Genomic DNA, 24973 nt, shown 5'->3' on the forward strand with positions numbered 1-24973 from the left:
AGCAGTATATAAAGTCACCTCAAAGGCAATTGGTTTAAAATTGTAAACCCCTACAGATGGGATGTAGGGTGACAAGTTAATTTAAAATTAGATTCCTAGATATAGTGCACACCTGATAATTGAAATAAGTGGGAGGAGGGAGAAGGTTACTGCTCTATATTCGAAAAGGTGAATCCCTCCTTCATTAGAAGAGAAGAAGAAGGAAATCCAGAATCACACTGCATGAGAGTTCTAGATCTGAACAGCTGCAGGGGTTGAGGTTGAAGTACTGGTGCCTGTGCCTTTTCACTACAGATAAAATCCAACCAGGTTCAGGAAAGCTGCTGGGCTGGAAGATGAGAAAGACCACCGAATACAAAGTCTCAAACAGCCTAGCACATGCTCTTCCACTGCCTTCTCTCCCTCATCACAAAGAGCAGCAGAAATCCAGATGTACTACTGCCTTCATCCCTGTCACTGCTCGGATCTGCTGGCAAGCTACCTGTGAGAACGATTCCTTCATGCCTTCCCACAGCACAGCAGTGCTGCATCTGATCCAGTGCTCCTCACCAGTCTCAGCTGTGACGCACACCTTCCACCCCTCGTGTACCTTGCTGAATTTCAGAGACAATGCAGAACGTCATCCTCTTCCCACAAGAAGCATTTCACTACAAAAACTGAAAAGGCAGACAATGCATGCTCTAAAGAGTGATCGTTCTGCACTGTATTTCCCTGGCACACCCAAGGAGTTTGGGCATTCCAGATTCAGAGGGTTTGGTTGTGTAAGACAGCATTCCTAAAAACTACTTTACCAATAATAATTGCCATTTGTGAAATGGCAGTACTGTGTGCAACAAAATACAACACCAAAGGGAGGTAAGAAATATTTACGTTTGTCCACCACACACAGCCCTTATAGGAGGAACAGGCAGAACAGGGACAATAAGCAAACAACACATTCACTGTAGCTTCCTATTTTACTAACTGTTCAAGTAGATGATATTCAATTATTCATACAGCTACATGCTCCTATCATGCCAGAAGCATTGTAGAGGCTTTGAAGATAATAGCTGCCTTAGCGTACTTAGAAGTACTTGTCCCTAAAAATTACTTAGGCAAATACTTGCATATGAAATACACAGAAACATACAAAGCAATGTGAGCATCAGGCACACTAGGAAATTAGTCAGACTGTAGAATTAAGCAATCCTATTCCAAGTTCCCAAGACTCTAGGACTTTCCTTGTTATTTAAAAGAACCCCAAGCACATTTTCACAACTGTCCTTAGAACTACAATTGCAGGTAAGAACATACCACTATAAAATCTGCATACAGCAATCAAAAAAAGGAAGTATGCAGGCTGAGCAGTAGAACTCTAGAAATGCTGCATGACCAAAAGAAACTGGAGACCACAGTTTGATCCCTTTTAAAAAAATATATAAAAATAGTAATAATAAAGTTCTGTGCATTCAACAACAAGACCTGAACCAACACAGCTGAAATCAAATTAATATTAAATCACTATATTTCTCTTTTTCCACTTTGCAAAAGATGACTCAACCTAAAATCACAAGGATGTAAAAATGCTCCAGTTTGGCAAAATATAAAAAAACAGCACCGCATAAAAGACCTATTATTAGCTTTGTCACCGTTCTATTTGTCTTCAATGTCTTCTCTTATAAAAACTAGAAGAATTAAGGACAATATAATTATTTCTAAATCTCTGCACAAACAAAAAAGGACCGTCTCCATTTATTGCTCAATAGAGAATTAAACGCTATATCAATAATAATGACTGAAATTGTTTAGGGAACTGGCTGCGTTTATGTCGCTCTTACCTTCCACCAATCAACAATTCTCCATACATCAAACTGGAAATCGCTTACAAGAAGAAAAACACCTGATTTTTATACTGTCAAACTCTTTCTACACTAAGTTCGTACAACAAACCTCATGGCTTTTGTCTTCTGCATTAAGAGGGAGTACTTTAAGCAATGCCAAATTCAGCTTCTAAAACATATCCTGAAACTACTGAAATATTATGGAGAGAAATAAAACCACTTACTCAAACTCCATCCAGGCTAACAACTAACTACAGTTCCTCCTGCTCATAAAGCTAACAGTACACCCTTCTTGCATATTAGTCAATGATTGTTTGCAGTACCTTCTCAACTTTCTCTTTGATTGCTAAATACTCTTCAGACCCACAGCATCTGAGAATTCTCTGTGGAAAAAAATAGCTTAAAAAAAAGCACGGTCAACACCATCTCCTACTCTGCACTGCTGCCGGGGAACAGAGAGGAACTCGAAAAAAATAAATCTCCTGATGTTTTCCACCTGGCAGTTTTACCTGCAAGATGAACCAGACTTCAAACTACTCAACCGGAGATTTAAAGGCCTCAGCTGTAAGACTGATATGTTAACATCAACAGATGAAAATAAAAAGCAAGAGTTGCACAATAATATCGTTTTCCTCTCTACTCCATTTAGCTGGCACTGTCTAACAAACCCAGTTCCAATGATGCTTTTGTGATGCTCTGCTTTTGTACATAGGATTTTTGTTTAATTCTTCCGAAACAAAACCAGAAACAAACACAACCTGTCAGACTTCTGAAGGAACTCTATGCTCTGCAGCCTTTCACTTAAGCTGTGAAGAGGGACCGCCAAGGTCTAACACATCCAACCCGTCAAATGTTTACCTGTCTGCTCTAATGTGCTACTCAGAAATTCTACAACAAAGTGTTAATACGTCAGATCCCTGGGAGCTGTTTTTAACATTCTGCTGCAATCTGCAAACTCATGTGCTTGAGATACACAGTGAGAAAGCACGGTACCAAGAAAGGGCTGAACAACCTTTTACATAGCAGTAGTGTATTATTGCACATAGGCAGTAAAAACAAGAGAAAAGTCTACTTGTGAGGAAAAGCACATTATCCATGAAGAGGTCAGGAACTTGTTCCATTAGCACTAGCCTAATGGTAACTTAGAATTAGCTTTTAATTACATTTAATTTCTGCAGCCAGCACACTTAAAACAGCCACAGCTGTTGAAATCCTGACATTCTAAACAAAAGCAGCTTTCCCATTTGTGTTAAGAAGACTGACATTTTCATCTGTTGCTTCAGCAGCAAATCAATATGGTACTCACTTCTTTACTCTGAATAGAGTTTTAGTAATAGCAAAATAAAGGACATGCAATTTACTCTAATTTACTCAGCTTTTGCGTTAGCACTCAGATAAACAACACGGAAGCAACTTCTTCACCTTTCTGCACAAGCACTAGAAGCAAAATAAATAAATAACATAAAACTAAAAACAATCTCCACCTCCACAACACCCAGCCTAAATATGGGGCCTGAAATAGCGTCCTCCTCGATTTTTGGCATTTTCTGTAAAGTTACCAATTCTATAAAAAGTTGGTGTTTAGGAACATCTAAGGAAGCATGGGAAATGCTCTCCTTACTTAAGAGTCTGAGACCATTTGTTTTGCTGAAAAAAAGAAAATAAAAATCAATGCCTGAGGAAGTACGGAAGGATTAGGATCAGATACTTAAATACATTAACTCTACATCTGAAAAGGAAAAAAAGGTAACAACAGACACATCACACCAGAACATTCTTTGGATATTTGGTTTTTCTAGTTTTTCTTAGAACTGAGATTCTAAGAGGAGAACTGAGAGCAATAATTCCTCAAACCAAACTGTAGCTCCTGCCACATAAAAATACCAGAAACGCAGAAGCATATCACGATACCAGCACACATCCTGGCTTTACTTTGCTGACTGCTCTGCTGACAGATAGAGGGGCACTTTTCTTTGGAGAATTCTTAAGTGGCAGAAAAACAAGTGATGTGAGCTGTCCAAAATCAGTCACTGAAAAAAAGTCATCTACTCCTGCATCTCAAGTCAACACCACCCACACTGGACCTGTCTGTTGATAGATTTACAGGAGACTACAGGATGGGAGTGAAAAAAGGAAATGGTGTCTGAATAGGGAGCTAGGATATATGGTTTCGTGTTTTTATCTGTAGGTATGGTAAGGGGAGGACGGTTGGACTAGATGGCCTTGTAGGTCATTTCCAACCTTGTGATTCTATGAAATCACATCAGCACAAGAATGGGGGCACATACAGATGATATGCACTAAAGTAAAGGTTACAGAACAACACCAAAAACACTCATGCTATCAAAAACTCTGCAGGCTACAAAGTTTTTGATGAGAGCTGCAAGACTTTGTAAGAAGCTCTCATAATGCCAACAGTTTTGCCAACCAAATGAAAGAAACTGAAGTTAATCTGAGAAATGAGAAAGACTTCAAAAATATATATTATGAATCTCATTGATTTTTCTTACACCATATTCACACAAATGAAAAAGCTGATCTCACAGCAGGCATATTGCAGACTCTCACATAATAGATCTTCCTTATATTTCACATCAAGGAAGGTTCAACTGATACAAGAGTACAGTAACTGTGATGTGTCCTGACTAAAAATTTGTGCAGGGATTAGAACAGTTAAGAACTACTCAGGCTCCATTCCTTAAATCTGATTTTCTTCCACTAAAGCCACTGGATTTTTTTTTTTTCTTCTTAACAGCAAGATGAATTCTGCCTTATAATTGCAATAGTCTGATAGCCACATTTCGCAGAACTAGCAATACTCTGAAAATACAGAACTTCTGAGATAAAAGAGAGCTCATGAAAAAATAAGCCTTATGGGATTATCAATTAAGATATTCTAGCTTCAAAACTTAAAATAAATGGAAAAATATGTCATACGAACCTCTGTAGATATTCAATCATTTTATTTTTATTATATTGAGACCCATAATTGCACCTGGAAGGAAGCAAAAACTGGATCAGTTTGTCCCCATTGGTCTAAAAGCACATGTATAATCAAGAGACATACTTGACTCACTAGTAGAGTAAGCAGAATGAGACCAGCCTTAGAAAGCTTCACAGGAAAAAAATAATTAGGACAGTCAAAAAAATTCAAAGGTTTTAATTGTTCTCATAGCCATGAAACAGAAACCACAGTACTTAGAAAGTTCAATGAAACAGTACTTAAATAAGGAGTTCTGCATCTCACTGTTTGTAAATATAGATACCTATTTCACCAGAGATGCTAAATGAAGTATGAGTCCAAAAGTGAGTTTAACTTCCATTTTTCACCTGACACTTAAAACATAGGATTTGTTTTAGACAGTAACAAACAGTTTGCATGTAATGCGCAGAAATCAGAATCCTGCACTGAATTACATGAGTATACACAGTACCTTATAGATGCAACAAATCTGCCTTTGTCTTCTAGACACGAGACTATGTGCATTATCATAGAAATAATCACTTGGTATGAACAGGAACGGTTTGACTAGAGTAATGGAGATATTTCAGCACTGAAGAAAAGTAACTTGCATTTGAAGAGAACTAGCAGAGGCTGAAGGTCTGTGCTCTTAATACCGCACGGACTATATGATGACTGAGAATGAAACAACAAATGTCAAAACAGAAAAATAGTTGCAGGAGGACAATTCAAGTTCAAGCCTACCAGCAGCGCACCCATTCTGTTCCATAAGTACAAGTGTAGTCAAGTGCACCAGAATACAGTTAATGTAAAAATGTTTGCATAAGAAAGGCCTTGCTTTTCAAATAAATTACTGCAAAAGAATGTTCTTGTAGCACACACTGCTATAACTCCAATGTCCGCAGGAAGCAAAATGATACCTTTAAAAAAAGTAGAAATCAGTAACTTTCCTAACACAGTCCAAAATCAGTATGTAAATTCTTATCAGCTCTCTGTGTGAACGTTATATGTGTCAACGTTCCTTTTTTGCAGTTCATCTAAGAAGAGAAATAAACCAATTGCTCCTCTCTTCAAGTAAAGCTCTAGAAAAGACTTCATTTGAGGAAAAAAAAAAAAAATAAAATAATCAAAAGCCAAAACCATTTTAACCTAGGAAATGTATAATTAAAAGATGGTTCTACACTTTCAAAAAAAAAAAATAAAATAAAATAAAATAAAATAGAATAAAATAAATTATGAGTAAACCTAAACAATTCATTTCATTTCTTTCCATGTTTTTCTCAAGTGTGCTGCAAAGTATGCATACCTGATACAGCCAGACATTTTAAGTGGCTCTGACAACACACAGCAAACTGTTTACCAGAAACGTTTGTAATTCAATTTGGAGATATCTGCAAATGTTAGCTTTCAGACTGCCTTTTTAATATTGTTTAAGGACCCAGTAGATGCACACTGACTGCAGGTGTGTTAGTATAATCAGTCTCCTGTACTCCTGTACATTATCCCATTTAGCCTTTCACTACTGTTTTAGTCCAAGAATTCCAAAAGTAAAGTCCATTTCATGTAAAGCAGACAATCTGGTACAAAGACGTGCCTGGTGGATGTGCTACAGCAGTAAGAAGATGCAGGATCAAAGATTTTCTAAACATATTCTGAAAATTTGTTGCTGTTGTTTTGAGAAGTTCTGGATAGTCCAGCTACTAAATCTTGAAATTGAACTGCAAAAGGGAATTACCTCAGAGGAAATAAGGGAAATTAATTTGTCAGACAAAGCAAAACAAAAACTCAGCTTACTTTAATTTTTTTTTTAATGGCTTTTAATAGTGTTTTTTTGTAAAACACATTACTATTTTAAATTAATCCAGCTCCTTCCCTGCAACAAAGAATGCATCTGTGTAAGATCATAATGTCAAATTGCAAATAAAAATGCCATGTTTTAATGTTTTGAAAGTTAGAAAAACTTTAGTGAAAAAGCAGTGGAACACTTTTAAATTTATTATTTTAAAAATAAAAACCTTAAGACCCTCAAGTCACTGTGACAGTTGGAGTGGTAGGTTAAAGAGAGAAGCTGTTTTCCTTTGCTTGCTTGTGGTTTGTTGTTTGTTTTTTTTTTTTAATCTTTCCATAGAATACCTACATGCAATATGATTTTTTCCTGCTCTAAGGAAGACTGAGAGTACTACCAAGCTATTAAACCTTCCAGAGGATCATTTGTGGTATGAATTATTAGCATAATTGGGGGCACACTTTATTTTGACCTCTCCAAAACTTTCATTTCCCAAGTGTGATAGATACAAAGTGCTCTTATAACACCAATAATGATTATTTCCTATGGGAAACTGCCAATTATAAGTTGGTGAAAAAGGCTATACAGTGTGTGCATTGATAAAGTGAACACACCTACCAACAGTCAAGACTAATTAAAGCCATTCTTCAAATATTAATAAAGCTTTCCACTTTCACAGAATACAGCCTGTATGTTTTAGTTCAACCACATCCTTGTCAGGTCATTCATTCAACAATAATAAATATTTGACTAGCATTTAAATACAGCATTTATACTGAACGTTCACCTTTCCTTGGCAATAAACCAAAACACGTGGGAAGCTGTTTTAACATTTAAGCACTTGACTCAGACACATATTTATACCAAAACACATCAAATACCAAAAAATACACAGATACAGAAACAAATCCCTTGTGGTCTGAAGACAAGTATTCAAAATAAATAGATAAATAAATAATCAACCAAAACTGATGAACAATTTATAGTTAATGTCTGCATGATTCATAAATCTTACTCCATAATATTCTGCTGAGGTCACAAGTCCAAGAGGTAGCTGAGACAATAGCATAATTTCCTGCTCTTCTGTCACCTGCTGTCTTGTATACTTGGCTGCCAAGGTTCAGCTGCTAAACGTACACCAGCAGAAAGTAAGAGATGGAGAAAGTACAGGGAGCCAAAATTCCAAACGTGTCAAAGATAAAAACAAACAAAGAAAAAAAACCCCACCTCATTTCCCACCAACACCAGTGTGTCCAGCTCTACTCATACAGAGCAGAAATGCTTTTCAGCAACATCAGCCTCCGGAATCCAATTTGCTAAGCTTCTGTTGCAGAAGCGAAAGTAAATCACACAGAAAACAGCAGAACTTTCTAGAAAACATAGTTTTAGGAGATACTGGCACATACAGTCTCTTCATAGACAAGCCCTGTCTTCTTAAAATACTCTGTAGATTCCATTGGATGAACAGACTGAATCGATAGGCTGCAGAATCATACCAGGGAATAGAAATAAATAAAGCTCCATGAAGGAATACTCAGTCCACAATTAGGTGCTCCCACACTGCAGAAGAGGCTTCAGCTCTTACTGACTGGCCATTCTAGGTAGTGTCGTTTTAATCATATCACCTCACATATAAAAAGCATTTGCTGTAATGCCTTTGCTAGGGCCTGACTCCCATTTTTCTTCCCGCCAGTTTACAATACCTTTGCAAGACAAAGGGGGCATTAAAGTGAATGCAAAAAACACACCTTTACTGAATTTCAGATCAACACAGGAGAGTATTAACGGTGAGAAACCAGATTTCAGATTTTACGTGACATGCACATCAATCGTGAAAATAAAAAGCTTATATTTTCCTTAAAAATATTCACATGGAAACTGCCGTAACTTCAGAAAAGTTAACCCAGTTCACCAATCACTTATACTGCACAACTTATGAAGAAAAATATATATTCTATAGTGTGTGCAACAAACAGTTTGATAAGGGAGCAAAGAAAAAAGCAAGCTAAACCAGCACAATAAAATAGATGATATTTTAAAATCTCTTAAATTTTATAAGTTTGTCTGTTAGAACCATCAAAATATCTTGCAAGATGCATATCTACAATTCTTAAAAACCAGATGCATTTACACAAAAGCAGGCCATAAAAATCTACATGGAATAAGACAGATAGTTTTCAATCATAAAGATTCAGGTGATCTACATAGGGTTCTATGTGCAAGTGTTCTTTTTTCCTACAAATAATAAATATATAACTCAGTCCAATAAAAAAAACCACTACAGCAAATTAGAGATTTCATCTTGCTGAGTTCCAACACAGTCACAAGCAAATGCCATGCCAGTGTTTGATCCTAATCCTCCATTCTCAGATTTAGGACAGAACAGTCAGAACTACTTCTTCAAAGGGAGGATGGGTACCAGCCTCTGCTTTAGCAAACTCAAGTTCTACGTGTATCAGATCACAAACTACTTCCCTTAACATAACTGTCTTTCCAAGAAGGAATTAAATGGCTTAATGGATTACATGTAGGAATCAATGAGCAGGAAACAATATTTTATTAGGTAAAATTTAATGACTCTTATTTGGTTTTCAAATAATTTCAGAAACAGTTCAGAAAGATCAAGTAAGTACCAACATGTGGCAAGCCCACCTAATTTTCTAGAAAGGCCCTCCTGAAGACAAAGAGCCAGCTGTCCAGCATAAAGAAATTTAAACCAAACACAAGCCACAAATACTTTGACATCCAAGTTACTTAGCTTTAATCCTCCCATACACTTCCCAAAGACTTGGTGGTTTTATAAAGGCTAAAATCTCCAACCAAGAGAAGGAGCAAGAAGAAAATGACTGAATGAAATTTTGTCAGACTGAGCTCAAACTTGTCAGTAGCTGACCTACAGGAGCCAGATAAACACCTGACCATCTACCACCCGATTTAATGTGGTAAGTGAGGCACTGCTTCCTTCACCCATTTATAAAAACAATCATTTGAAAAAAGTTTAAATGGTTGAATTCCTCCACACAAACAAAAGCCTGGGAAAAGAACTGCAGATCTCAAAAAGTAGTCTACACCAGCACAAGAACTACTTGTAATGTCTACAGCACCTCTGAAGATGCGTTCCCCACTGCTAACCCCAGACTGCAAAAGAGCCTATAACAATCTTGTTTCCACTTGAGATTTTCAGTGTTCTACAGATCAAACAGCAAAAAGTGCAATTAGAAATCTATTTACTCAAGTTAGTTGCTGCTTCTCACTGTAATGTTTAATATGAAAAGAAAAAACAATAGTTAAAAATATAAGCAACTGAGAAGTAGTATGTGTCATTAAGTAATAAACAACATTCCATATTTCTCTCTTTGCTCTCCTTTTATTTTTTTTTGTAAATCAAAAGGAGTCTCATCACTCCACACACTGTAACTTTCAAAACTTGGCAGAGCAACTCTTGCACATTGTGTTTCACATTCAATAACTCAGTACATGCTTCAAAGATCTGGCAGCAGTTCTTTTAGGAGTTATTTCCTACTTTTCTAGCTTGTGAAATGTGTTGAGCTTAGAAAATTTACACTTAGTACATTAAAAAGATGTACACAGAGAGAAAGGAAAAAATGATAACCTCAATAACTATAAAAGAAAATTTTGAATGCAAATTTGATTTACCACAGATATTTCTACTGCCTCTAAGGAATCATTCTGATGAAGAACAGCATATGCAGTCTTTTCATATTTCTGTTTTTGTAGGAATTGGGATCAAAAATGATTTGCTATGATAAACAACTACCAATAGGGCAGTATCCATAACAGTCACACAGGCAAATTCCTTGTTATCTAATATAATCCTTGTTTAAAGAGGAACAGAGCTAGGATAGGTAAGAAAACTAGAATAAAAGCAGGTTCTGGCAAAGCAGCAGCTTAATGGGGAGTTTTGCCTTTGATTAGAATCAGTTTACTTGAACACTCAACCAAGCATCTCTCCTTTAAAGCAGACCAGAAATGTAACTACAGAAACATCTCTGAAATTTTCCATAGCTTTGGGGTTTAAAGAAGTTGAAATCACAGGAAAGGCAAAAAAATGGGTTTTTTTAAATAAATAAATAAAAATAAAAATTCCTTTCCAAATGCAACGCGTTTTTTGGCAGTAGTTTAGTAATTTCAGGCTTCACCAAAATTCAGTGAGACCTGAAGCTGAACGTACTTTTAAGCTACTATATATTCTTATATTATGTGAAAAGAAAATATCTACTGGGCAAATAATCTTGGATTATCAATAGTAGGGTTTGGCAGGCAGTTCCAGTAGAAGAGATTGGAGTAATGAATAAAACATTTTATCCAAACTCATACATACACATGACCTGTTGCTTCCTCCCCCACAACATATTTCCTATATCTGACAGTTTTATTATTATATTACCTGCTTTTCCTATCATGCTTCATTTTGCAGTTCTCCCCATATTTTCCAGATTGTTCTGCCCACCACATATTTTTCTTACACTTCACTTGAGTTGAAGACAGTGCCAAAAATTCCACTGACCTAACAGCGAAGCGATCCCTCGGAATCATCACCTACTACATCTGTCCCCACCACAACTGTCCTTCAGTTTTCATGGAGCCATGCAACCCAGTTTTAGGCTGAGAAACTGGAAAGGGAATAATTCCCTCCACTTCTTTGTACTCATCCCTCTCAGTTCCAGAGGCATACTCCTGCCAGTTAGTTTGAGCAAACTCCAGAAGTCAATTCAAATCACCATCAAACAGGGAACACAGAGAAAACTAATCAGGAAAGGAAGCTCCTAAATACTGCTGTCAGTATGTGTGAGCTGAGACCGTACAGCATATCTATTTATTTATTTAAAACAAAAACTCCACTTTCTTCAGGTTTCCTTGAGGCCTAGCAACATGAGCTGATATTTAGCGTCCCTTTCAGATTGGGTTCTCTCACTCACTGTAGTTTTTCCCACATTGCCCACTCACATATAAAAGATGAGGTCTTTGCATTTCTTAATGGAACAATGCGCTAGTGTTGGGCACTGATGAAATCTAAATTTTGAGTTAAATAACAGCAAAGCTCAGTTCCTTATCTAACAGTCCCACGCCTTTCCAAAAACAGCAAGTACTCTTTTCTTCCAGAAGAATAAGAAGGAAATATTGAGGGAAAAGCTTTACAAGGCAGTCAAATAAAGTGTTATCCAAACATAAGAGAAAAACTGTTCTCAGCCCAAGACAACTGGTAATTCAATTCACTTACCACACAACCTTATATATATAGATAGATCTGCCATTTCCAACAAGAGTAAAGCATACAGGAGAATAAGAAGCCTTTATCACCATTCAATGTCTGACCTTTCTAGGTAAATTATGGATACACATAGACAGACTGGGTCAGACTTAAGGCCCAACTACTGCAGCACTGCTTCAGATGCCAGCACCAGATGCTTTAGATGCAGGTACAAAAATCTCACAGTAGGCAGTTATTGGATAATCTGCCCTCACACATTAGACTCATGCTGATGACTGCTAGTTTGTCTTATGGAATGAAAAATAAGTTAATCATTCCTTCCATATCTTTTTTAATTGAGTTATAATTATTATACAGTTATCAAACAAAAAAAACAATGAAGAGCCAAGAATCCTATTATCGTTTTTGTTGCATCAGAATGTCTGAAGATTCCAACATATTTAAGACAGACCTACTATGAAACAATGGGATATTTGCAGCTCTCATCTTTGAAAATCATGAATAGTTTTGAGGCAGTTATCTGGCAAACTTCAAGACTCTTCTCTAGAAACCCACCAGTCACTCATTCATTGTCTGCCATTCTGACAGCACAAATTGAAAGATTCACCTGAGAAAAGAACCTTTTAGGATTTCAGTTAGCAAATCCAATTTTTGGTCAGATCTTTTATCTAATTTGCTAATCACTTGCATAGGTTGTTGATGTAAACTCATATCCTTTGACAAGAAATCAGAGGCTGGCAGTGAGATGGAAACTGTTTTCTAGAGCGAAGCTGACAACTGATGTATTAACTACCACCATAAATGATCTAGATGTTTTTTTTACCACTTGCTTTTTAGCTTTCTCCTTACTCTCAAAACCACCAGCCTTTCTCAGCCGAAAACTCTCCAAAAAACATATTTTCTACTCCTTCCAAGCCTACCTTTGCCAACCAAAAGGGTCTGCTCACCACCAGATATTGCAGTAATTAAACAGAACAGTCTGTCAAAGGAAAGTATGGAGAATACATGATTCCCAAGCAGCAAAGAATGTTTGGAAAATAAAGGCTTCATCTGGATGCAGTAAGCTTCATTTATTTTTCTTCTTCCTCTCTATTTTTGTATTATGTTGTTAACTCCAAGTTTTAATGACAAGATATTTTAAGCATTCCTGACTTAGAAACATACTAGAAATAAGCAAATTTTTCTAAAAAAAATTAAATAAAAATTGTCTTTCTGATGGAAACTGAGTGTATACTCCACATAAGTAAGCTAAGCATGTTGCCTGCAAACAACAAATAACTTTTCAGACTTATACTTAGAAATACAGTTTCCAGAAGCCAAAAGATAACATGCACAGAGAATATGACGGACTATACAATTCAATGGACTTGATTAAGAGAACACAAGTACAATGCACAGATAAAATAGATGCTTACAGGGCCAAAGTCAGCTCAAATGGAAAATATCCCCAAGAATATCTTAATTGATGTGTTTTTATGATATCCAGAAAAGAAAGTCTAAAACTAGGGTTAAAAACATTTATTTATTTATTTATTTTAGAGTAGCAAACCTAGCAAACTGTACTGGGAAATTCTACTCTACATTACTATGTAAAGCATAACTTCCACTTGGGGAGTTGTTACTATGAACCTATCTAACGATCAGGAAGCAAATACTTCAGGACTAAAATCCATCACATAAATTGATATGTGGTGCTAGTAAGAAAAATGGGTTTTTCGAGCTCCACATTTGTATATCATAGTATCATAATCTCGTGCGGGTTGGAAGGGACCTTAAGAGATCATTGAGTCCAACCCCCTGGGATTCGAGCCTCTGTGTAGCAGAGTGGCACTTCTACCACTTGCACCACAGGGGGGATTCGAGCCCAGGGCCTCCGGTGTTGCAACGTGGCATTGCTACCACTTGCGCCACTGGGGAAACAAGCACAAAATATTTCTGTGATGGTAGCAAAATGGTTACATGGATAGAAGTTCATCAGAATTCAGATTTTTCAAGTAAAGAAAGTAAACAGTGCAATTTAAGAAATTATAGCATGCAGTTCTTAGGAGTATGTTGGCGTGAGCAGTATCACATTAACAGTGTTTCTACTTGCAATACTTTCACAGCTACAGGAAGACGTCTGCAGCTATGTGTCAGTACTTTGGAGGCCCTAGAAAGTGAATGAGTTAGTCATCCAGAATTATGAAGTACTCCAACTGTTAAAATAAAAACAGTTGTTTCTTCAGCTACAAAAATCAGAGTACACATACTCAGTTAAGCTTTAGTACCCTTACGAATATAGATTTTGAAAGAACTAGAAGACTGTCTACAATTTTATAAGCACAATAGAAAAACTGCAGCAACTGGGTAACTAATTGATCTGTTAATGATTTTGAATACAAGACACATTTGAGTCATTTTGCTACTACCCTCTACAACCTTGAGGTTCAGGTGCACTTCTTTACTCGCTCTGCCAGTGTAGATTAGACCATAGGGAACCACTGATGAACTTGTTTCAAACTTTCACATGCAGCAGGATGGACAAACACTATTTACAAGCTCCAGAGAGATGCAGTTGAGAGAATAATTATCTATGCCACAAGAACTTCTAGCCTGAAGGAGCCTGCTGTTAACATTCCTGCCTTTCATGATTCTAGTTAATACTCCATTAGATGTCCACAAACTCTGGGCTGAGGATCCAGTTATTCAATAATGTCTCTAAATCACATGAATGGACAACATTTTAGTAGTGAGAATCGTCATTACCTTTTACAATTCATGTTATCTTTGTTAGTGGCTTTAAATTCTATCTTTCACTTCCTCATTCAGAATGAGATTCCAGCTTTTTCAAAGCAGGAGGTGGATAAGACATCAGTCTGAGGAAAACATTAGTATTTCTTGAGTGCAGTCACACTCAATTATTGCCTGCCTCTGGGGTGAACAGCCAGTGACAACTCCAGCAGGATGCTAATTCATAAGCAGAACACTCTACTCCAAAAACCTGGGCTGTATCTAAATCATGGAATTAGGCCTTTCCTTGTATATTCCATGTAAATACAAGAGTGGGTTTTTTTAGTCATAATATATTCAATCACATAAATCGTAGTAACACAGAAAGGACACAACTGGCTTCTTTTCTGAAGATACAAAGAAAATGAGGTTGATAATGAGGTTGTGGTGAATGTTCTCAACTCTGTATCTGACAGAGGCTGTCATACATATGCTGACACAAGAACAGTGATAATTTCTTCAAAAATACACAAAAATACCTTCAACTCAACAAAGAGCTCTGCACTTCTAACCTGTAAATATACTACATTTATCTCATTTCATCTCCATAAAAATCAATTACAACATCGTGATGAATAAAACTATAGAATATCCTGAGCTGGAAAAGACTCACAGGGATCATCAAGACCAACCTTTGGCTCAGCACAAGACTATCCAAAATTCAAACTTTATTTCTGAGAATATTGTTCAAATGTTTCTTGAACTGCAGCAGGCTCAGTGCTATGAGCACTGTATGTAAGAAGGAGAATGTCAAAAGTTCCTGTAGCTGCCAATAGCATAAAAAGGAACGTTATTATAGGTAAAGATGTATTATGATTCAAGCAAAATCTCTCATTTGCCTGTGCTTCCAACACTTTGTAAGCAGACTGAACCTGTAAGGACACACTGGCTGATTCCATCTCCTGAAGACACTGTCTAAAAATCACACATTTTAATAAAACAAACAACACTGCACAGTGCTCTCACCTTTAATAATCAAACAAAATGACACCCCCCTCCTCCCCCGCAAATTTTCCTACAGCATCTCCTTCTACACCAGATCTATGCAGAATTGGAATCTTCATCCCAGAAATAATTATAGAACACATCAGAGATTCAGAGAATGGTTTGAGTTGGAAGGGACCTTTAAATATCATCTAGTCCAACTCCCTTGGAATGAACAGGGATACCCATAGCTTGATCAAGCTGCTCAGAGCCCCATCCAGCCTGACCTTGAATGTCTTCAAGGATCAGGCATCTACCATCTATCTGGACAAACTGTTCCAGTGCCTCACCACTCTTACTGTATTTTTTTTTTCCCCTTATAACCAATCTAAATCTCCTCTCTTTTAGTTTGAAACCATGTCTTCTTGTCCTGTCACAACAGATCCTGCTAAAGAGACTGTTCTCTTCTTTCTTAGAATTCCTGTTTAAATACTGAAAGGTCACTAAGGTCTCCCTGGAGCCTCCTCTTCTCCAGGCTTGTACTAATAACAAGGGTTGCCATGACCCAGGTGCACTTGGATTTGTTGAACCTCATGAAGTTCCTAGGCCCAGTTCTTGAGCCTGCCTCAGTCTCTCTGGATGGCATCCTGCCCCTCAGGTACATCAACCACACCATACATTTTGGTGTCTTTTGCAAATGTACTGAGGGTACACTCGATCCCACTGTCTTTGACACTGATGAAGATGCTGAGAAGCACCATACAGCATCATGCAAGAGTTATAAAACTGTGGAGAGTTGTCCGGGGGGCAGAAGCAGCACAGGGACTGGCTGTGCATTGGTCAGTAGGTGGTGAGCAAATGCACTGTGCATCACTTGTTTTGTAAATATGATTACTGTTTCCCCCCCTCTCCCCCTTCCTTTTCCATTTTAGAAAAGAGTTGTTATCTTGACCCACAAGTTCTATTATGTTTTTTTTCCTCTCCTCCCTCCCAGCTTTCCCCCATCCCATTGGAAGTGAGCAAACAGTTGTCTGGTGATTAGCTGCCTGCTGGGTTAAACTACAGCTTAAGGCATATATAAAACTACAGTCAGACCAAAGTACGTACAAAGTGAACTCAAGATGTCGTGCAGGTGATCCAGTCCCAAATGTTTAAAAAATAAACCACTATTTTCTCCAAATCTGAGGTAAAAAGAAATGGCTGGAACCACTTAGAGACTAAAAGACTTTCATTGCTTTTGCAGCTGTTTTAGGAATGGCTCCATACAAGTACAGACGTTCAGTCAGGCCCTTGCAGGAAAGAAAGGTTAGTTTATTGCCTGCCTTTTTACAGAATATTAGGCTACTACTAAAAGATAAGGCCACTAAGAACCTTGAACACCCTCAGCTGTCTGTGGCATTGATCATCCTCACACACACACACATCTCTCAGTGTCAGGGCTTCTAGTTTTCAAGAGAGATCGGCATTCTCTGAAGTTGTAGACTTGTGACCTCAATTCCTAAGAAAGCTTCTCCCCAGCATGAAACTAAACTGTTGTTCTTTCAGATTACATTCCTCATTCTATTAGAACTACTCTCACAGCACCAGAACATTAAACAATATTTTAAAACTTAAAATTGTCTAGTTGAATAGATTTAAATGTTAAAACAACGTAAAAAATACTTACTTTTTGAAGATCAGAAATTACTTCATAGAAATTTCCATTGCAGAGAATCAATTCCTTTCCCTAAAAACAAACAAGACTTAATTGTACAAGTTGTTACTTAGTTAATAAAACAGTGAGCTACTTCAAGACCTTTTTATACTAGAAATGATTTCTTGTTATGGATCAGAGTACGTACATGATTGGACATGAGGACAACAGCCAATTAACAAGCAAAACAGCAGACTTACAGGAATTACAACAAAGTGGCAAAAATTGTTCAAAAATGAAGTTAAATCAACATTCTGATAAGAATTCTATGCATTAAAAAGTATTATGAAAAGAAAAAGTACTCTGTTTTGAAAACAACAGTAAATTAACCATACAAGATCTTTCAAATGAACCTATTGAGAACTCCTGTAGCTTAGGGCAGAAGCTTTATTTTTTTACACTTTCATTAACTTCATGTTTTTTCCTTTAAAGTAAAATAAATTGAAGCCTAGAATTGAGAGCAACCACTAGGCATATAGTCAGGATTAAAGCTGATCTGGTATCATGTGAATTTTATTAAGAATAGACAAAATAAAGACAAAAGTGCATACATGTGTATGTGCGTGCATACACAGACACCCCAACAATATCAGAAACAGAGAGGTTTCTAGGAACCAAAAATCTCAGCCAATATAGTCTAGTGCATGCTGAAGGTCCAGCACTTGCCTCAAAAACTTGGTGTATAAAATGCTCCAAGTATCATATTAGAGACACTGAAAGCCACAGTAATCTTAATTACAGCAATGAGAGTAGTTAAAGGAAGTAGTTTCCTGTTATGTTGAAGTCTCCTAACATTGCCAAAAAAATTAAAACCAAAAATCTGTTAAAACAGACAATTGCCAGGCATTTTGTTCTTATTAAATATTAACATTACACTTCTCTAAGGATAGAGTGCATAGAGGCGTTTTTCTGTTCTTTAATGCCCCAAGCTCTCCTTTTTTCCTAACGCACTTTCATCCTGTACTTTCATTTCCTCATCACTCAACGAGACAGACTCCAGGCTGAGTTGGAGAGTGAGAGCATCAGAACTGACCAACCTGATCAACCACAGGAGGCACCAGAATCAATGTCAGTTGCCCCTGTAAGAGGACAGAAAATGAAACGAATCTCAACTCAGTTAGAACAGAAGGAAGAGGAGGAGAGGAAAGTAGAGGAAGCAGACACTGTAAGAGAAGAGGAGGAAAGAGGTCCAGAGGAGCAGCTCCAAGATCCAGGGGAAATGCCACTGAGTCCAAGGCATTTTGGGTCTTTCCAGCTTCTGGGAAGGGCAAGCCTATACATGGAACTGTTTTAGCCCAGGGACCTGGGTCCACTTGGTGGATGATAAAGAATTAGACAGAAACACTGAAACCTTGGTCGCACAGGAAGAAATGCAGAGCAATCCTTAAATTCAGAGTAACTTAACTGCTAAAAGGGAAACAGTCCAGCAGCCTCAAGTTTACCTTTTGTTCCACAACAGGTTGTAAAGCAAAAAAAATATTCCTAACATTTTCATTTATTTTTTGACCCAAGAAAAATAAACAGTGATACTAAAGAAGACATAAGCAAGCTGGTCTTAAATACCTGGATACATCCTTTTTGTAGAGAATGATTTTATGTTTCTAACTTCCTGAATACTACACCAGACAGATATCACAGACCTCAAGGGCTACTGAACACCAATGCAGTTGCTGAGGCCTTTGACAGATTATAATAATTGTCCTTTTTCTTTGGACATCACAGGTAAAGCTTAAATCAGATTTTGGCCCTCAGGGTCTACAGACCCCTCAAATTGCTGCTATGGGTCAACAAAGGGCTGCTCAGAAAATTAAGAGCAACAATGTAGTATATTCCATTCTGAAATAGCATCAAAAATGGCCCAAACTTAATAACAAATTATAAACAGAATCTCTCTCAGAAAACAGCCATCAAATTATTCATATTTTGGTACTGTTGTCACTCTTCCTTCTCTCTTAACTGAAGGTGACTTCATACGTATTGTGCAAGTCAGTGGGTCCAGGCCTTATAGCAAAAAGATAAACTTTTTTGCTAACTTCATTCTCTTAGTACAGGAACAGAAATTGGCAGCTCAGCTATTAGTGTGAATGTACAAATACATTTTTGTGTGAATTAGAATTGCTAAGACTAAAAAGCCCTACACAGTCACAGAAGAACGATTTCTTCCAGCAGGGAAAAAAAAAAAAAAAACAACAAAAAAACAAAAAAAAAAACCACCACCTTCTTTGTGGATAAAAGGAACCAAGAAACTCCAGCAGTAGTTGTATATGCTGAATTCAATAAATACATTAGCATTCCAAGTAAGCTTCTAGCATAAATCAAGAGCAGCTCCTAGTTTATACTGCAGAAACTTGCTACTCTCACCAGTCCATCTGTGTGTGTGAAACATGAGATGAAATTGAACCACTGAAAATGAACCAATTTGTTTTCAAAATTGTTTAGAAAACACAGCCATTACACTTCATAGTTTCATACAGCACAGGTGACATGGTCTGGGTAAGTGAGCTGAGTCTTGTTCCTGTGCACACCTGAAGATAGCAGTGTGTGCTGGTGCGGTGCCACTTCTTTATAAATAGCCCTAAAACCTACACCAAACAATTCTATCCCTAACAGAATGCCAAGCAACCCAAAAATCATTGTCAAGATCTCTCTGAAAATCTGTTAATGCTAGATCTCAGCCACTGGGATCGTGCCTCCACTTATGTGCCATTAACACCAACTACAGTTTAAGTTTTCCTGCTGAAGTGCCATGAACACCAAGACAGACAGAGCTTTTACGGAGTCCTGAACTACTACTCAGAAAGGTAAGATTTGTTTGTTGACTAGTCTTTTGAATCACACTCTCAGCTTAAATACAAAGTATGGCTTGGCAAAATTGCCACACAGTGGGGAGAGATGAGCATACTCCAGTTATTCCTTGCAGATTACTAGAGAAATCAGTATGCAAAATCCCCAGCTAAATTATGATGGTTCATCATCATGAGGGACAACTTTCCTTGAGACTCTGTTTGTCAACAGATCCCATAGCTCTACTTTTTAGCTATTACAGAAGAAAACAGCGTTGCCAGCAATGATATAAGGTTTTTTTCTTACCCATCACTACCTGAAATGCTCAAGGAGAATGATGTGACAGTAACACACTGCTAGAAACCTCCTGCAGTTTCCCGCCTAAGAACACTTGGCGAGGGATTGAAGAGAACTTGCTTTTATTACCCGCTGGGAGACTGAAACTTCACAACTCCAATAAGGACCTCTAGCCTGACTCTAATTAAAAGCAGTGTAATATTACCCAATTTAGAAAAGACCATTAAAATCTTAATTTAACCACGACGATTCTAGTGCATGAATACATCCTACTCTAAAATAGTCATTACCTACAAAACCTCCGCTCATTTTTGTGCCGAAAAGAATCATCAACCATAGTTTATGTGCTGGTTAATTACTGTTAAACACATTTATTTATTTTAAATTCCACAGACCTACATTCCCCATGCAACAACATGGACAAGTAATTCATGAAGATGTTCAGGTTTTGGCAATTTTTTTTCAGGACTTACAAATAAATAAATAATAATAATAATATTAAATAATAAAAATTAATAAAAAATTAGAAAATTCATAAAAATTATAAAAAATTATAAAAAATAATAAAATAATAAAAAATAATAATGAAAAATAATAAAAAATAATAAAAAATAATAATAAGCAGAGAGTGCCAGCTGGTACACAATACTAGACAGGAAACCATACCAAAGTACTGTTATGTCAGCCCCTTGCCTCCCAGCAGCAAACAGTAAGGCTGTGCACTGCCAGGTCCTGTCCTCAATGGGGCAAACTGTTCTAGCAAAGGCTATTGTACTGAATTGTTCATTCTCGCCTGAAGCCTTTAAGAAACCTCAGCTCCTTCCTGGAGTGGAGCCTTGCCAGGGACATCAGTCTGTTGCTGGCGACACACTCTACACACAATTTGGTGGCTTCCTGCTCAAAGCATTACATAATTTGAGCCTCTGGCATATCTTTCTGGAACAGTTCACATACTAATCCACAAGATCAGTAGCCTTTTCAATCACCGGACAACTCCATATCTTCTCTTCACTGACACTGAACCTGGATAGTTCTGACTGTAGGGCCTGAATCTGTCTATTCCCAAGTAAATGAAAACCTAAGATTATTTGACACAGATAAAAGCAACAGCCAAACAAATATTCATTTGTTAGTAACTATGAACACAAAGAAAAAATAATTTCATCCATTCCTGCCACAGGAATGCCACAACAGAAAATCAAATATGGAACGATTAAGGTCAGTTGCATTTAGCTTCACTGAACCAAGTCAGAAACTTATTTAACAAAGCAGACAACCTGCTGCAAGTGTTTCATGTGATGCACGGGAAATACTAGATCCACATCTGGCTCCAGACATGAACTCGTGAGTTAAGACAGTTCTCAACTCACCAGCTGGTTACATATCATTGAAAAATAGGAGAGCTGCTCTGGCAGTATTGTTTCCTGTTTTATTATGGTAGCCTATGACGTCAAAGGCAGATGTTGGTGGCAGGGCAGTAGAGTTTGCACCTCCCCACCAATATTCTGTTACCTTTTACTGCAGTCTGGCAGATGGCAGCCAAGGGGCAGTCTGACAAAATGGCATCTGAAATGTAAATGTGAGTGAAGCAAAGGCATATCACTGAATTCCTCCAGGCAGAAAAAAACAGCAAGCATTGCTGAGGGTCAGTGGGTGCCAAATGTTTAGAGAGATACGTCAGTGGATGTGGGCATAGTGAGGTAATACATGGTGCACTTCAGCAGTAGTTAAAGCTGGTGCAAATTTTTATGAGCACGGCCTGCAGGCTGCTGTTCACCACTGGTGAAAATGCACAGCTAATGGTGGTCACTACATTGAAAGAGTGTTCTGTAGTTGATAATTGCTAAAAGAATCTTCCAGACATTTTCATATAGTGATTGAGTTATATTTACCTGATAAAACAACATCACCTAAACCAAGCAAAAAACAGCAGTGATTGTGCAATATAAACTAGGTACCACAAGCTCTTATCAGTATGGAATTGTAATAAGCCCAAGAAACTGTTTTCAGTTTTCAGTTTTAGAATTTGAGGGCATCCTGAAGTTCCTGCATATACTTTTTACCTATGCCTCCAAAGGATATTTTGTTCTCAAAAATGCAAACACTATTTTTACAGTCACCTACAGTAATCCTCTAGAACCAAAATTATCTTGCCACAGTTCTGAGAGGTTTTTGATCTATGAAATCACACACTGCAGATGAAAACAGTAACAACGCAAAGCTTCACGTATGGCACTGCAAAGAATCCAGCTCAGTTAGATGCAAATGTCTTCATTCTCCTTTGGTCAATGAAGTTAATTATTTTCCACAAAAACAGTGTGTTCTGACTAAGAGCAACTAAGATTCCTCAACATATCTAAAGAAAACATAAATGAAGGGGCAATCCCAGACTCCAACTTGCAAGCTGGGCAGATGATGCAGGCACCATGAAACCAACAGCAGGTGAGAAGAATGCAAGGGGACAGATACTCCTTTCAGGCCAGGCAAGCAAGTGATCACTGTGATCACCTCAGTGTGAGCACATAAATCCTAATGAAACTCATTCATTCTTTCTGGGATGCACCCCTGTGTACCAGAAACTGAAAGTTCTTAATGTTTCAAAATGTACACCAGCAGATCCAACGTAGCATATTTTGATCATCACAATCCTTGATAACATTAAGAGGAAAAAGATTAATCAGCAGTACATTTTGCCTTGAATATTTACTGAGATAACTATGCATGAGTTATAATACCACGTAAATTGCATAGTGCAAAGCAACACTGAGCGGGCATGCCATTTTATCCAAACCTTTTTGTTCCATAACCCACTGGAAAGTACATAGCTGACCATATCAGGGTAAGATACTCCAGTAAAGTTTAATCATAGCGAACTCTTTCAAGTGAACCAAATAGATGTTCTCAGCTTTTAAGTAAAGTCTCTTTTTTGGCAGTAGTTAACTCACATTTTTCCTTCCTCGCTTTTAAACTACTTCAGAGAACGTTATTTATTACTAAAGCCCCCTGTGCCACTGGAAAATGCTCCCTTCCATACCTTTCTTCCTTCCTACTGCGCTACACATTGAAGGGACAGCAGTATGTTTAAGTCAATTTTTACACTAATAGATGTTGCACCACAATAAAATTGCTTTGCTACAAGTTCAAAAAGAAGGTGGTGGAAAGAAGTTTACATAACCAGGAATCATCAACAAAAGCAACAGAGGGTGGTAAATTACAGAACAGACATTTAATTTCTTAAAAATATATCTTCCCTTTCTCACTTTGCTTTCCAATTTGTTTTAATTCCACAGGAAAATCGGACAGGCAGTCACTTCATAATGCACTGCAGGGCCTAAGTGCCAGCAGCTTTTCTTGTCTTAACAAAACATACCAAGCTGAAATTAAATTACAGCTGGCTTAAACTCGCTTATTTTACTGCTACCCACCTAAAGCACATATCCAGTTCAAAGTAAACATTTTCAGTCATTGAATAATATGAAGTATAAAAGAAAAAAAATTCACTGTAATAAACTGAGAGATGCATTTCAAAACAACTTTGATTACCATCTCCAAATCTGGCTGCAACCAGCCAGCTAAAAGTGGCACAATTGTGATGGAAATAGCGTGATATTTCAGTGCAAGAAAGTAAATAATTTCTACCAAATACTAGCGCAGGAGCTGAAACCCACCCAAGAAAGCCATTTGCATTATCAGTTTGCATTGTTCTGCTGTTGCATTTTGACACTGAGTTTAAACATTAAGCTGTTAGTACAATGCCTTTTTTTTTCCATCTTATGCACTTTCTTGGGGGCAAAATCTGATATGGCTGGCCAGATTTCCTACCCACTAATTTCTGCCAAGCAGAAAACTGAGAGACATCTGTTTAATTCTGTTTGTCCAGCAAGCTGATCAAAGCATTACACACCTGCAAGAGAGGTTTACAGAGCCTCACTGTGCAAATACCCAGAGACCTGTGCTGCAGGCTTTATTCTAACCAGTTTCTGATGATGGAAGCCAGCACCAATTGTGTTAGGTTGCCCAAAATAAAAACAAGCCAATAAGTTAGTTTTCAGTCCAGTAAAACTACAGTTTTAACATGCAGCTCTCATTTGCTTGTTTGATCTTCTAAGAGTTCAATCAGAATTGGTGAACACTTACGTTCTGTTGCCTCTATCCTACAAGAAGCATTTTGCTCAAAGCTTCACTTTCTAAGTTCCCTCAGGGAAAATGCATTTTCAACATGTACACGTAATACCTAAGACATGTTTCCAGAACCACATTCAGATCTGAATGGTGCACAACTGCAAAGTGACCAAAAAAAATTAAATATAGCTCAAACCCCTGTCTAGATGTACACTTGATATATTTGGTAGCAGTTTCTACTTTATCTCTTCTATTGCTTTCCTCATCCAACTATGCTGTTGGAGTTCACTTTTGTTGCCTTTTACAGAACTAGAAAGAGGGGAAAAACAGAAACAAAACAACACAAATAAATGATTTGAAAACTGTCAGGGGTGTTCTTTGGCAGATCTGACATGTGCAACTGCTACAGCACACAGTTTGAAAAACAAGACAAAGCCATATATATGGTTTTGACTTGAGACTGTCCCTTTAAGTAAGCTATGCTGATTCAGACTATGGTTGTACAGCTGCCAAGAGGGGTGGGGGAGGTGTGGGGGGGTGAGGGAGCTCCTGAGTTATGCTCTGACTTAGAAGGTTTACACAG

General features: G+C 37.5%; 1 protein-coding gene across 7 annotated transcripts in view; it reads right to left on the minus strand.

Moving 5' to 3' along the window:
• PLCB4 (phospholipase C beta 4) overlaps positions 1-24973 on the minus strand; it is a 181072-nt gene that overhangs the window by 143535 nt on the left and 12564 nt on the right. For all 7 annotated transcript variants that reach the window (XR_004306741.1, XM_015857046.2, XM_015857047.2 and 4 more), the window contains exon 2: positions 17161-17220. The gene's annotated coding sequence lies outside the window, so the exon portion shown is untranslated. The remainder of the gene's footprint in view (positions 1-17160; positions 17221-24973) is intronic.

The sequence above is a fragment of the Coturnix japonica genome, chromosome 3, assembly GCF_001577835.2.
Source record: "Coturnix japonica isolate 7356 chromosome 3, Coturnix japonica 2.1, whole genome shotgun sequence".
Taxonomy (NCBI): Eukaryota; Metazoa; Chordata; class Aves; order Galliformes; family Phasianidae; genus Coturnix; species Coturnix japonica.